The sequence below is a fragment of the Equus przewalskii genome, chromosome 5, assembly GCF_037783145.1.
Source record: "Equus przewalskii isolate Varuska chromosome 5, EquPr2, whole genome shotgun sequence".
NCBI classification, from domain to species: Eukaryota; Metazoa; Chordata; class Mammalia; order Perissodactyla; family Equidae; genus Equus; species Equus przewalskii.
Genome location: NC_091835.1, coordinates 16,558,476 through 16,569,258, shown reverse-complemented (window position 1 = coordinate 16,569,258; position 10,783 = coordinate 16,558,476).

Here is a 10,783-nt window from a genome sequence, read left to right as displayed (position 1 = left end):
TCTTGAACAAGTCAAGGGTTTCTAGTCTCACCACTTGTATTAAAATAGGGCTGGAGGTCTTAGCCAGTTCAGTCAAGAAAGTAAAAGAAATATTAGGCGTAGAAATTAAAAAGGATGAAGTAAAACTGTATTTATTTCCAGACCACATAGTTGTATATGTAAAAATCTAAAGTAATCCTCTAACAAATTACTATAATCAATGAATTTCCTAAGGTCCTGGGCTACCAGGTCAATCGAAAACATGTATTTCTATATACTGTACATAAACAACTGGAAAAAGAAAGTTTTAAAACAAAACCATTTACTGTAACATAAAAAAAGTCAAATCCTAGGAAAAATATAGTGAAAGATGTTATATCTCTATGCTGAAAACTGCAAAATATTACTGAGAAAAATTAATGCCGACCTAAGGAAGTGAGGTGGAAGAATCAGTATTGTTACGATGTCAATTTGATTCAACATAATTCTAATAAAAAATCCCAGCCCTCCTTCTGTAGAAATTGACAGATTGATTTTAAAATTTATGTACAATTCCAAAAGACCTAGATAGACAAGGCAATCTTAAAGACAAAAAATCAGATTTACCCTACCTGATTTATTCTGTGACTCCATTTACAAATGGAAAAAACGAGAAATCCGAGGAATGGTTGCTGAGAGGGAGTATTTTATGAAAAGGAAAAAGAGGGAACATTTAGGGATGAAGCTGATCAATTTTCAGCCTTGTCCGACTAAAATTAACCTTTTATTCCTCTCTTGGACTGGCCCAATAATTTGAAATGAAGTAAGGAAATAATAAAGAACAACCATAAGGCATTAATCAACAAATTTTGAGTGGAATTCTTGGTTTTTTGGAAACATAGTCCTAGGTTATACTCTCTCTGCACTGATTTGGCCCTTTTTAATCTCCTGTTGCTTAATACGAGGGAGAAGAGAAGTTTCTCTATCTTTCTGAACCACATCCTCAGTCTGACAGCTTCTAAAGCAAAGCAGGCTTTTGTGAATTTCCTGATGAATCTCAGCTGACAATCAGATTCATTTATGGCAGACTGCTACTAGCGATCGATTGGTGCTGAATGCAATATTTAGAATAGTTATTATTCTACGTCCCCTCAAAGGGAAAATTAACTGAGTGCATGTTCATGAATAGCTACCCGTGCCCCTTCAACTAATAGTGGGGCCCAACGTGAAGGCCTCCTGAAAGAGAACGCAGAGTTTCAAGGTTGAGAGGCCCTTTGGCAAATGATAGGTTGAACTATTAGACAGAATAAGGGCAGAAAGATAGTCATTTGGAGCAAAAGTTGTATTTGAAATTAACAGTTAACCAAAACTTATGGAGTGTACTGAGGATTTTTTTTAATGTTTTCTTTTGTTTTTAGAAAAGAGTTCAGGAGAATTAAAACTTCATATTGGCCTGCAGCTGTAGAAAACGTCCTTGGTAACCTTTCATCATTTAATGCATCGCCTTGTGGTGGTCAGATGCTGTACATCACCAGCCCCTTTATGCCTGGCCTGTGCCTACTTGTAGCAATATTCTTAAATCATCGTAATTGGGTTCATTGTGTTTTCCATCACAAATCTTGTACAAGAGAGCACAATTCTCTTACTTCCACCCGTGTCTTCCTTTTCGCCATTCTTATCTCTGATTAGATAAATGTCTCAAGACATTATTTGGAAATTTTACATTCCATATATATTTTTTTTTGGCCAGGAAATATGTACGTGGGTCATAGGCAATCAGCTCTTTGATCTCTTCTCTGTTGCTCTATTTTTTTTATGCTATTTAAGCCTATGTTTTAAATTAGCGATCACATCTAAATATTATGAATAGCTCTATGTTTCCTTTTTTTCATGTAGAATTAGCATTGCAGATATGAATCCTAGTGATCAAGTTAAAGGAAATAACTAAATGAAAAGCCTCAAACACTCCTTTTCTTGAATTCGGAGTAATAGAATCATTTTACAAATCCCATCTAATAAACTCATGTCCAGATTACGTGCTCAGTGAATTCTAAAAAGCATAATCCATTAAAATAGACACCAAATTGATGCTGAAGATGGGATGTGTTATATTATGATTTCAATTTTGCATTTAAAATACCTCCCAATTTATGTTTCTTAGTGGTATATTGTTTTTCTCTCTGCCCTTGTCTATAATTAAGACTGTGGTACAGCCCCTGTAGACAAGAGGCAGGAAGATAGCTCACCCCTTTTCTTGGGCATCTTGTAAGAAGAGGAACAGAGGTAGGGCAGAAAAGTCAGATAAAAAAGTAATAAAGTAATTCCTTTAGGAGAAGCCCCAAGTGACCACATGCGGCATAGGAACATTAACTGAGGGTTGGTGGCAAGAGATGGTTGACTATGAGGCTGAGATGAGGCTGCTGATTTCTTCGTGGCCTATGCAGAAAAAGCATGGAACTTAAAATTTACTGGCTGCTCAGTGAGAAGGTGCAGAGAGCTAGAAGAGATGGCAGACAAATAGGAGTCTGGCTTCAAGATGAAGAAGGTTTCACTTGTGAGAATTTACACGTGGACAATCAAATGGCCAGCACCACAGAATCCACCAGTGGGTATCAAAAATATCTCAAAGGCCAGCCCCTGACCAGTTACCTCCTAGTGTTCACCATTCCAGAGAACAAACTAGACTGGTTGCTGCACAGTACCCACCAGAGAGGATCCAGAGAAGGCCAGTGGGGGCAAGATCCACTTCTACCCTGTATCTCTCACCACCTGTAACCTTAGCCCTACCTCCCACAAACAGCCACACATCATCTGGAGAGGACAGGAGGAGGAGATAGAACCAAAAAAAGACTGCTTTGGACCAAAAAAGAGATAGAAAGAGTGATTATACTAGAAAGCAATGAGCTAGCATACATCGGCAAGTCAAACTTCTTTGTCGTTCAGTGGGGTGAGGACTTGTGAAAAGATCAGGACAGTTATGCTCTGTCCAACAGCATGGGTTCTGAAGCCAGTTTCCTCATCTGTGAAATGAGGCTAGTAACAGGATCTACTTCATAGGGTTGTTGTGAGAATTAGAGGTGTTCATTCACGTAGAATATAAAATACAGGTCCTCGTAGTAAGCACTCAACAAATATTAACTATTGTCATTTAGAAATACAAACAAAATAAGTGCTCTAGGTGTTCAGATGAGCATGAGGTTGTTACAAAGTGGAGTGGTCCAGGAAGACTTTCTCTGGAACTGGAGCTTAAGCTGCACTCTTAAAGAAGGAGAGATCCACGGCATAGAGTGAGCAGGAGAGGAGATCCATACACTCAAGTGAAAAGCCAAGCCACATGGGCTGGAATAAACAATGGCCTTTAAGAGAAAAGGGAAGTACCATAGGTGTTTAGGTCTTCAAGTAATTAGGCACACACTAGCTTCTGGAAGAATGTCTTGCATTTGATTTTTTTTCCACCCATTTGTCTTCAGAGGCTCAGAAAGTATGACAATTCCAGAAATATTTCACCAGGTCTACAGGGGCCCCAGGAAGCTAGATCTCTGAAATGGTAAGAGTTAGGCTGGATTTGTCCTAGATCATTCTAGGTCTTGGGGTAAGCCCAGAAGTTTTCCCATCCCTAGATTTTGTGGTTCTCACCACATCCCACAACCTGCAATCCTATCCCCATACATAAGATAGCAAGACACGTCCACAGGCAACAACAAGATCATCTTTTCTGACAATTCAAGGCACACACAAAAAGATTAGGAACAGAAATGGAATATATACATTGAAAATAAGGTTAGGAAGAAAGTCTCATGTTTCTTCCTCATCATTTTCAGTCTTTCAAATTATATGCTGGCACATCATAATGGATTTTTATTGAAGGAAGTAAGGAAGGAATGGGAAAGAAGGAGGCAGAGTTCTGGTGAATCCAGTATATTAAAGACCTTATATTTAGTTCAACTCACCTTCATGAATACATACTATGGATAAGGTTAATAAGATACATGGAGTTCCGACCTTCAAAGATCTTTCAGTTTGTTCTGCTTTCATCTTGGCCCTTTAAATAGCGGTCATCCACACTTGCAATGAGCTCTTTTTCTCTGAGATTCAGCCAGGTAACCTTCCCATCAACCCTCCTGTCCTGCTGCACCTTGAGTTCATCATTCTGTCTGTCCAGTCATCTTTGGGGTGTACTCAGGCTCCTGATTCAAATTTGTTTCATGATGTTTTTGGACCTATTTATCTCAATTCTTGACCTTATTTCCTCTGCACTCAACTGCTGCCTTTAAATGAACACCTCCATCAAATTAATGAGAATGGAGTAGAGGAAGTCGTGAAATACAATTTTGCAAGACTTAGAGGTTGATTGGACATGAAGTATGAAGGAAAGTGAGCATTAATGGCATTGGTGCAGCATTTTGGAGCCTGATTGATGAGAGCATTTTGACAAAAATAGGGAAAAGTGGAGGTGGGAAGAGATGATAAGTTAGAAAAAGAGAGACTGAGGGCATGGGATGACTAATAATCTGATGCAGGGAATAAATTATGTCTCCCCTACTATCATATTTCAGTCAATGTTTTGATACACATGAACTCGTTTCACCACATTTGTGTGAATTAAGCGCTGTCATAATTACTTTATAAAGGAAGACGCTGAGATTCACTGAGCTTAAATAATTGTCTAAGATTCCAAGATTAGCAAGCAGTAGACTCAGGGTTTATTTCACCTTGATTGAGTTAACCAACTGACTCTAAGTCAACTACTCTACTAGGCATACAAAGGGAGTGAGCAGCTTATATGCCCCCTCCAGAGTTAATTCAGATACAGCCTCCACCCAATCAAAGGGGCACAAGGATGTATTGGAAAGAGCTGGGAAACCGGCTTTCCTCTTTAGGTTCTTGGCCTCTAGAAAATTTGATCTCATCAGTTTATTTCTTGTTTTGAGTGTGAGAATTCTAAATGCAGTCTGTGACATGACTGTTCTGGACTCCCTTATCTCCAAACCTTCCTCCTGTTCTAACAGTCCAAGATTCACTAAACACGATGTCCAATAAAAATTGTATGTGAAAGAGCCAACATACAAGACAGGAGAAGGGCTCATCTCCAAGGCTGTGAAAGACTTCCTTGTGGTTCTAACATTGTCAAGATGCTCATAAATATCAGAAATCCTTAAATAATAAGGAAACCCATGAGAGGTGAGTGACTTGTCCCACATGATGCTCCAAGTCAAAGGAAGGACTTGGCATGCAACCCAAATCAGAATTCAGAGTCCCCTCTGTAGCTGCCGGAACTAACTACCACTGATATATTAGCCATCAAAATAAAAGCAGCTGGAATCTATTGATATTTGGACTCTGTTTGGAATTCCTTTGTTTCTAATGTATTCTAAAAGTATTTTTTGAAAGCTCTCTTAATAATGCAGGATGCTGAAAATGTTTTCTGTGGGCTGTTTGTAAATGTGGGTTATGTGATACACATCTGCAAGCTACATGATGAAGTATTTTGTATTGTATCCTTCATATTTATCATCTTCCCAATCTGATGTTTTGGAAAAAAAGGACTGTGTACTGGGGTCTCGTGCATTTGCCAGTGGTGTTCAGCTTGTTTAAATTATCAGATGTTTTTACTAAATTATAATGATCTTTTATTAAGCACATTTTGGCTTGCAGCAAGCCTCATCTGGCTGGTGAATCATGAGGACATGATTTCGATTCAACAGATTACAGAGAAGGCATTCATTTATAGTCATCACAAGTAACTAACACTTATGGTATTTCTTAATAACATTGATAAGTTAAAATTTGCAACAACTAATGAGGTGTTGATTTAACCAAACTTTATGTAACAGACTTGCTCTAACTCCAAGCTATACTTGTTTTAAAAATCTAATGATTTTAAGAGGTTCTAGCAGGGGAATGAATCCACTCAACTGAAGAACAGTTCTTTAATTGAGGAGTCCTTTTTTTTCTTTCTCTTTTTTTTTGTGAGGAGCAGCTTTCTGAGTCTATAAATAGTGTAGAGAGTAAGAGAGACAAAATCTCCTCCATTCAGCACAACCAGCCAAGTCAGTCCTGGCAGTGAATGGAAACATGAATCCCAGCCTTTGAATCAATTCTTGTGTAAACATGTGTACATGGAGAAGCCTTTCTATTTTTGTGATGTAGCTTTATCTTATGCATTTAGGAGATATGTTTTGTGAACAAACCATGGGAAAGGCATTGCAGTAGGTATGTGAGGTGGACAAAGTGTAAGGTATTGCTCTGTTTTCAGGAGGTAAGACGACAAGGACTCAAGTAGGAAGCAATAATGAAAGGGGTCAAATGGGCTGAAGGAAAAGTCACAGGACTAAAGTATAGTCAAAAGTTGACGTGCATGGTGATAAACTTTTTCTTTTGCTCATAGATCTCAATTCCTTTACAAGCACCTATTCCAGCTCAGCAATGAAAAACTTTCAGAACATAATCGTGGGTAAAAGTTCAACTTCAAGCACCTATTTTTTCCAGTCCACTTTCAATTCCTGGCTCTCTCAGACCTATGCTTGTGTTGTCCAGATGCCAGTGTCCACTGTAGTCTTTCTGGTGTCACCCAGAAGGCACCTGAGCTTCACTTTTGTATGGGGCACTTTGAATGACCTTCTGGCACTCATCCAGGCTCCTGTCAGTTTCTTGGGTGAGTGCTACCTCACAGGAAGAATTGCTTCCTTTTCTCACCCCCAGCAATGAGTCCTTCCCACGGCCTCCTGAAGGCCTGCGAACTGGTTTAAGATCTTAGCCAACTCCTGAGGTACACCTTCTACCCGTGGAAAGCTCTGAAACCCATGAGAAGCTTGAGCAACATAGCTTTATGGAAACTGGGGCCTGATTTGGCCCTTTCCCACTTAGCTATGTTACGCTTCCACTTCTCTGCTCTTGTCCCCTATACCCAAGCAACACTGGCTAGATTGCTCTTGTCCTACCACTCTGCAAACTTGAGATATGAAGCAATCCTGAGTCTCTTATGTTCAGCGTCACCCCAAAATATCAAGGGAGATTCTCTCAGTTGTCTCCCCACACCCTCGTCATCACCAAGTGGGAGAAGACAGCCATATGTTTTTATTCTCCTTCACACATTCTCCTATTCCTCTTATAGAAACTTTTTCACTGGTGAGAGAGAAATCATTTTTGTTTATTTTACATGCTGGATAGGTCTCTATTAAATGCAGTAGTTTCCACTCTTAGTTGCAAGCTGTCCCTATAGCAATCCATACATGTGTATCTTGTCTGCCAGAATTAGGGTGGAGGTGTGTCAAAAGCTTGTCCTCTGTTATATCCCTTAACAACAGATCCAGTTCAGACTCTAATCATCTCTCATTTAGACCATTGGCAAAATCCTTCAAATTATTCTCTTTAATTACTACCCTTGACACAATCTGCCACTAGAGTGACCTTTCAAAAACAAAAGTCTTCTTATCTTACCCTTCTGCTCAAAATTTTTTAGAGCATTGCAAACAGTGGTTCTCAAAACACGGTCCTGGACCAGCAGCATCACTATTGCTTTGGAAATGCAATTTCTTGGGCTCCACCCAAACCTACTCTGGATCTGTACATAGGGATCCAACAATCTGTGTTTCCACAAGTTCTCCAGATGATTCTGATGCACAGAATCTGATGATTCTGACCTACAGGCTAAAATATCCCCTGAGACAACTTTATCCAAATTGTTTTTTCACTCTCCTTTGATACTATGCCCACCTTCTCTTACTCCATTCATCTCCTAACCTTGAGTCACATCTACTTGCCATTCCTCCAGTGGTATATTTCTCTATGTTTTTGCACATCTCCTTCCTTGCTTGAGATGACTTTTTCCTCTTGGGTATCCACTACTATCCTTTAAGATCAAATACAGTTAGGATTTTCTCTAATTGTGCCAGCCTGGGGAGGAGCCATGTGACATAAAACCTCTCCTCTTACCTTTTTCTGTCTCTGTGTCTAGGGGGGTGCTTCAGCTTAACCCTGGCGTTTGGGGATTTTCAATGGTGTCTTGTCTATGGAAAGTTACAAGTTGATCTCCTTATGAGGGGGACTGAAATTGGGAACAACGTATGTGGCTATCTTGATGATGTCATCTCAGTCTAGGTTCAACTCTTGTTAGTCTCTTGCCCAGGACTTTGCATAGGAAGCCAGTGAAATAGCACATAAACCTGGGGAAGTAGCAGCTGTAGCAACATTTGTAGCCCAGGAGCACTGCGGCAATGGTGCCCATGGGAGAAGCCATGCCCAAAGCCTGTAGTACGATAAGGGTGGTTGCAATGGCTACCTCACATGCTGGTTCTGTGGAATGAATGAAGCTGTTTTTTATCTTCCTCCTCTTCCTTTCTTCTCGCTCATTTTCCAAACCTACTTCTCTAGCCCGCCCAGTGATTCTCTCTGTTTTCATACATTCTTTTATAGCTTCAGTTGACCAGTTATTTCCTATTACTTGCAAATAAAAACTCTGGCCAGTGCATTTCTCCACGCAATCTTTTAGGATATGCACTGCTATTTTATTCCATTATTTTTATGGTTTATTTACTTACTTTCAAAACTTTTAAATCTTAGAATGATTTGGAGTTCATTTGGAAATGAGAACTGAGGTAGGGAATCCAACTTTTTCTTTTTTTCCTTAAATAGCTAGACCTTGTCTCAGCTCGCTTTATTAAACATTCTATTTTTTCCTCACTGATTTTAAATGCAAGTTTAAAAGTACCTAAAATTCCAGTTGTACTTCTATACTCAATTCTGTTTCATTGATTGCTCTGCGTATTCTTGTAAAAATCTCTAAATTTTAATTTCTATAGCTTTCTAATTCATTTTAATAAGGGTTAGTACCATGTACTTTTCTCTCTCACACTTTTTAGAATTCTTCAGGTTATTCTTATCAGCTTTTTCTAGATAAAACTCAATATCATGTTGCTAAATCCAATATGAATTCATGGAGCTATTTGTACTGAATTACATTCTCTTCATAGAGTAAGACAATGAAGACTGCCGGAATTGACATTTTTATAAATGTTGAGTCTTCCTATTTAAGAACAAGATAAACATTTTCATATTCTTCTATTTGAGAATGAGATGAGTCTTTTTATATTCTTCTGTAAAGAAAAACATTCTTGTCCTTTTCTCTCTGTACTCCCCTCTTTCGAACTATAACAATGGACTCCTGGGTTTTTGAAAATTATGTGTGTTGTAATCTATCACTGTCATTTTCTTTGATGCTCATATATTCCTCCATCTGGCCAGTGGGAGCCCCTGCAAGCAGTTCGGGTGTCCTTTTGACATGGTTCCATTAATCTTTGGACGTTGACCCCATTAATCCTTCAGGCGGCATTCCTACAATGAGTGGGAAGGTGAATTATGTATGATTGAATTATAAAGTGGGATAAAATGAAGTTGGCTTTTCATTTCACCTTACCTTATACTTCACCTACTACCCTGTGCTTGTCCTTCAAGACTGTTTTATTTTATTCTGTCCTCTGAGCTTCAGCACACTGCAAGTGTGAGATTACGTCTGCTCTTACTATGATTCATTATATCCAAGACATTCAACGATAACACCAACTGTCATTTTAAAGATCTTTGTGACTTATAGAGCCTCACTTACCTGGGATTTCCCCTGATTTGAGGGCAACCTGTATCATTTTCTGCAGATTTTCTGAGAGGTTTCAGCAGGGATAAACTGAAAGCTGTAACTTACATTTGTACGTGGCGTAGAGGTCTCTCTTACAAAAACTGACACCAGGTTACATAGGATTTGATCTAAAATGTTGACCCCCCTAAAAAAATCCTGAAGTGAATATGTTTTTTAATTCATGTAAAAAATTAAAGTAATATATGCTATGATTTAAAAGTATATTCATACATAAAGGCTTTTAATGAAAAGCACCCATTCCCTGTCCCATTCTTTCCCGCCTCCATCCTGTCTCCAGAGGAAATTAATTGAATCTGTTTCTAATAATTGAGAAAGTTACTCCCATCTCACTAAGCATGTGTTTATGCTGCTTCTTTATTTCTCAGTTTTAGACATTCTCTCTTGGCTTTTTGCTTTGATAGAAAAAGATCAGATGAATGTAAAGTAGTTTCCCCTTTTCCCTTCTTTTTCTAATATGGGGATTTAACTCTACCCAGGTTCTCTATTGGATAAATGTGTAACTTTAAGTAATATGGTTGTATTAGTTTGCTAGGGCTGCCATAACAAAGTACCATCATTTGGGCGACTTAAGCAGCAAAAATTTGTGGTCTCAGAGTTCTGGAGACTAGAAGTCCAAAATCAAGGTGCCGGCAGAGTGGGTTCCTCCTGAGAGGTGGGAGGGAAGGATTCATTCCAGGCACGTCTCTTTGGCTTGTAGATGGTCTCTTCTCCCCGTGTCTTTTCACATTATCTTCCCTCTTTGCGTATCCTGTCTTTGTGTCCAAATTTTTCCTTTTGATAAGGATATTGGTCATATTGGATTAGGGCCCACCCTAATGTTCTCATTTTAATTTGATTACCTCTGCAAAGACCCTATCTCCAAATATGGTCACATTCTGAAGTACTAGGGGTTAGGACTCCAACGGATCTTTTTGGGGGAACACAATTCAATCCATAACAATGATTATTTCTTGATTTCCCATTCCATAATAATTCAGGATTCTCTCTGGACGCTCCCCTTTGAAAGATGACGCTGTTAAAATCCGTACTCTTCTCTTAAGTTCTCCTAAACTCTCCATCTCTCACAGTCTCTCTTTTGTGTTACACTTTTAAGTTTCCAGAGTGATTGAGTTTATATCCCATTCTACAAGCATATTTAAGCCTTCCATGTTGTGTCTATAACTTCACTCCAAA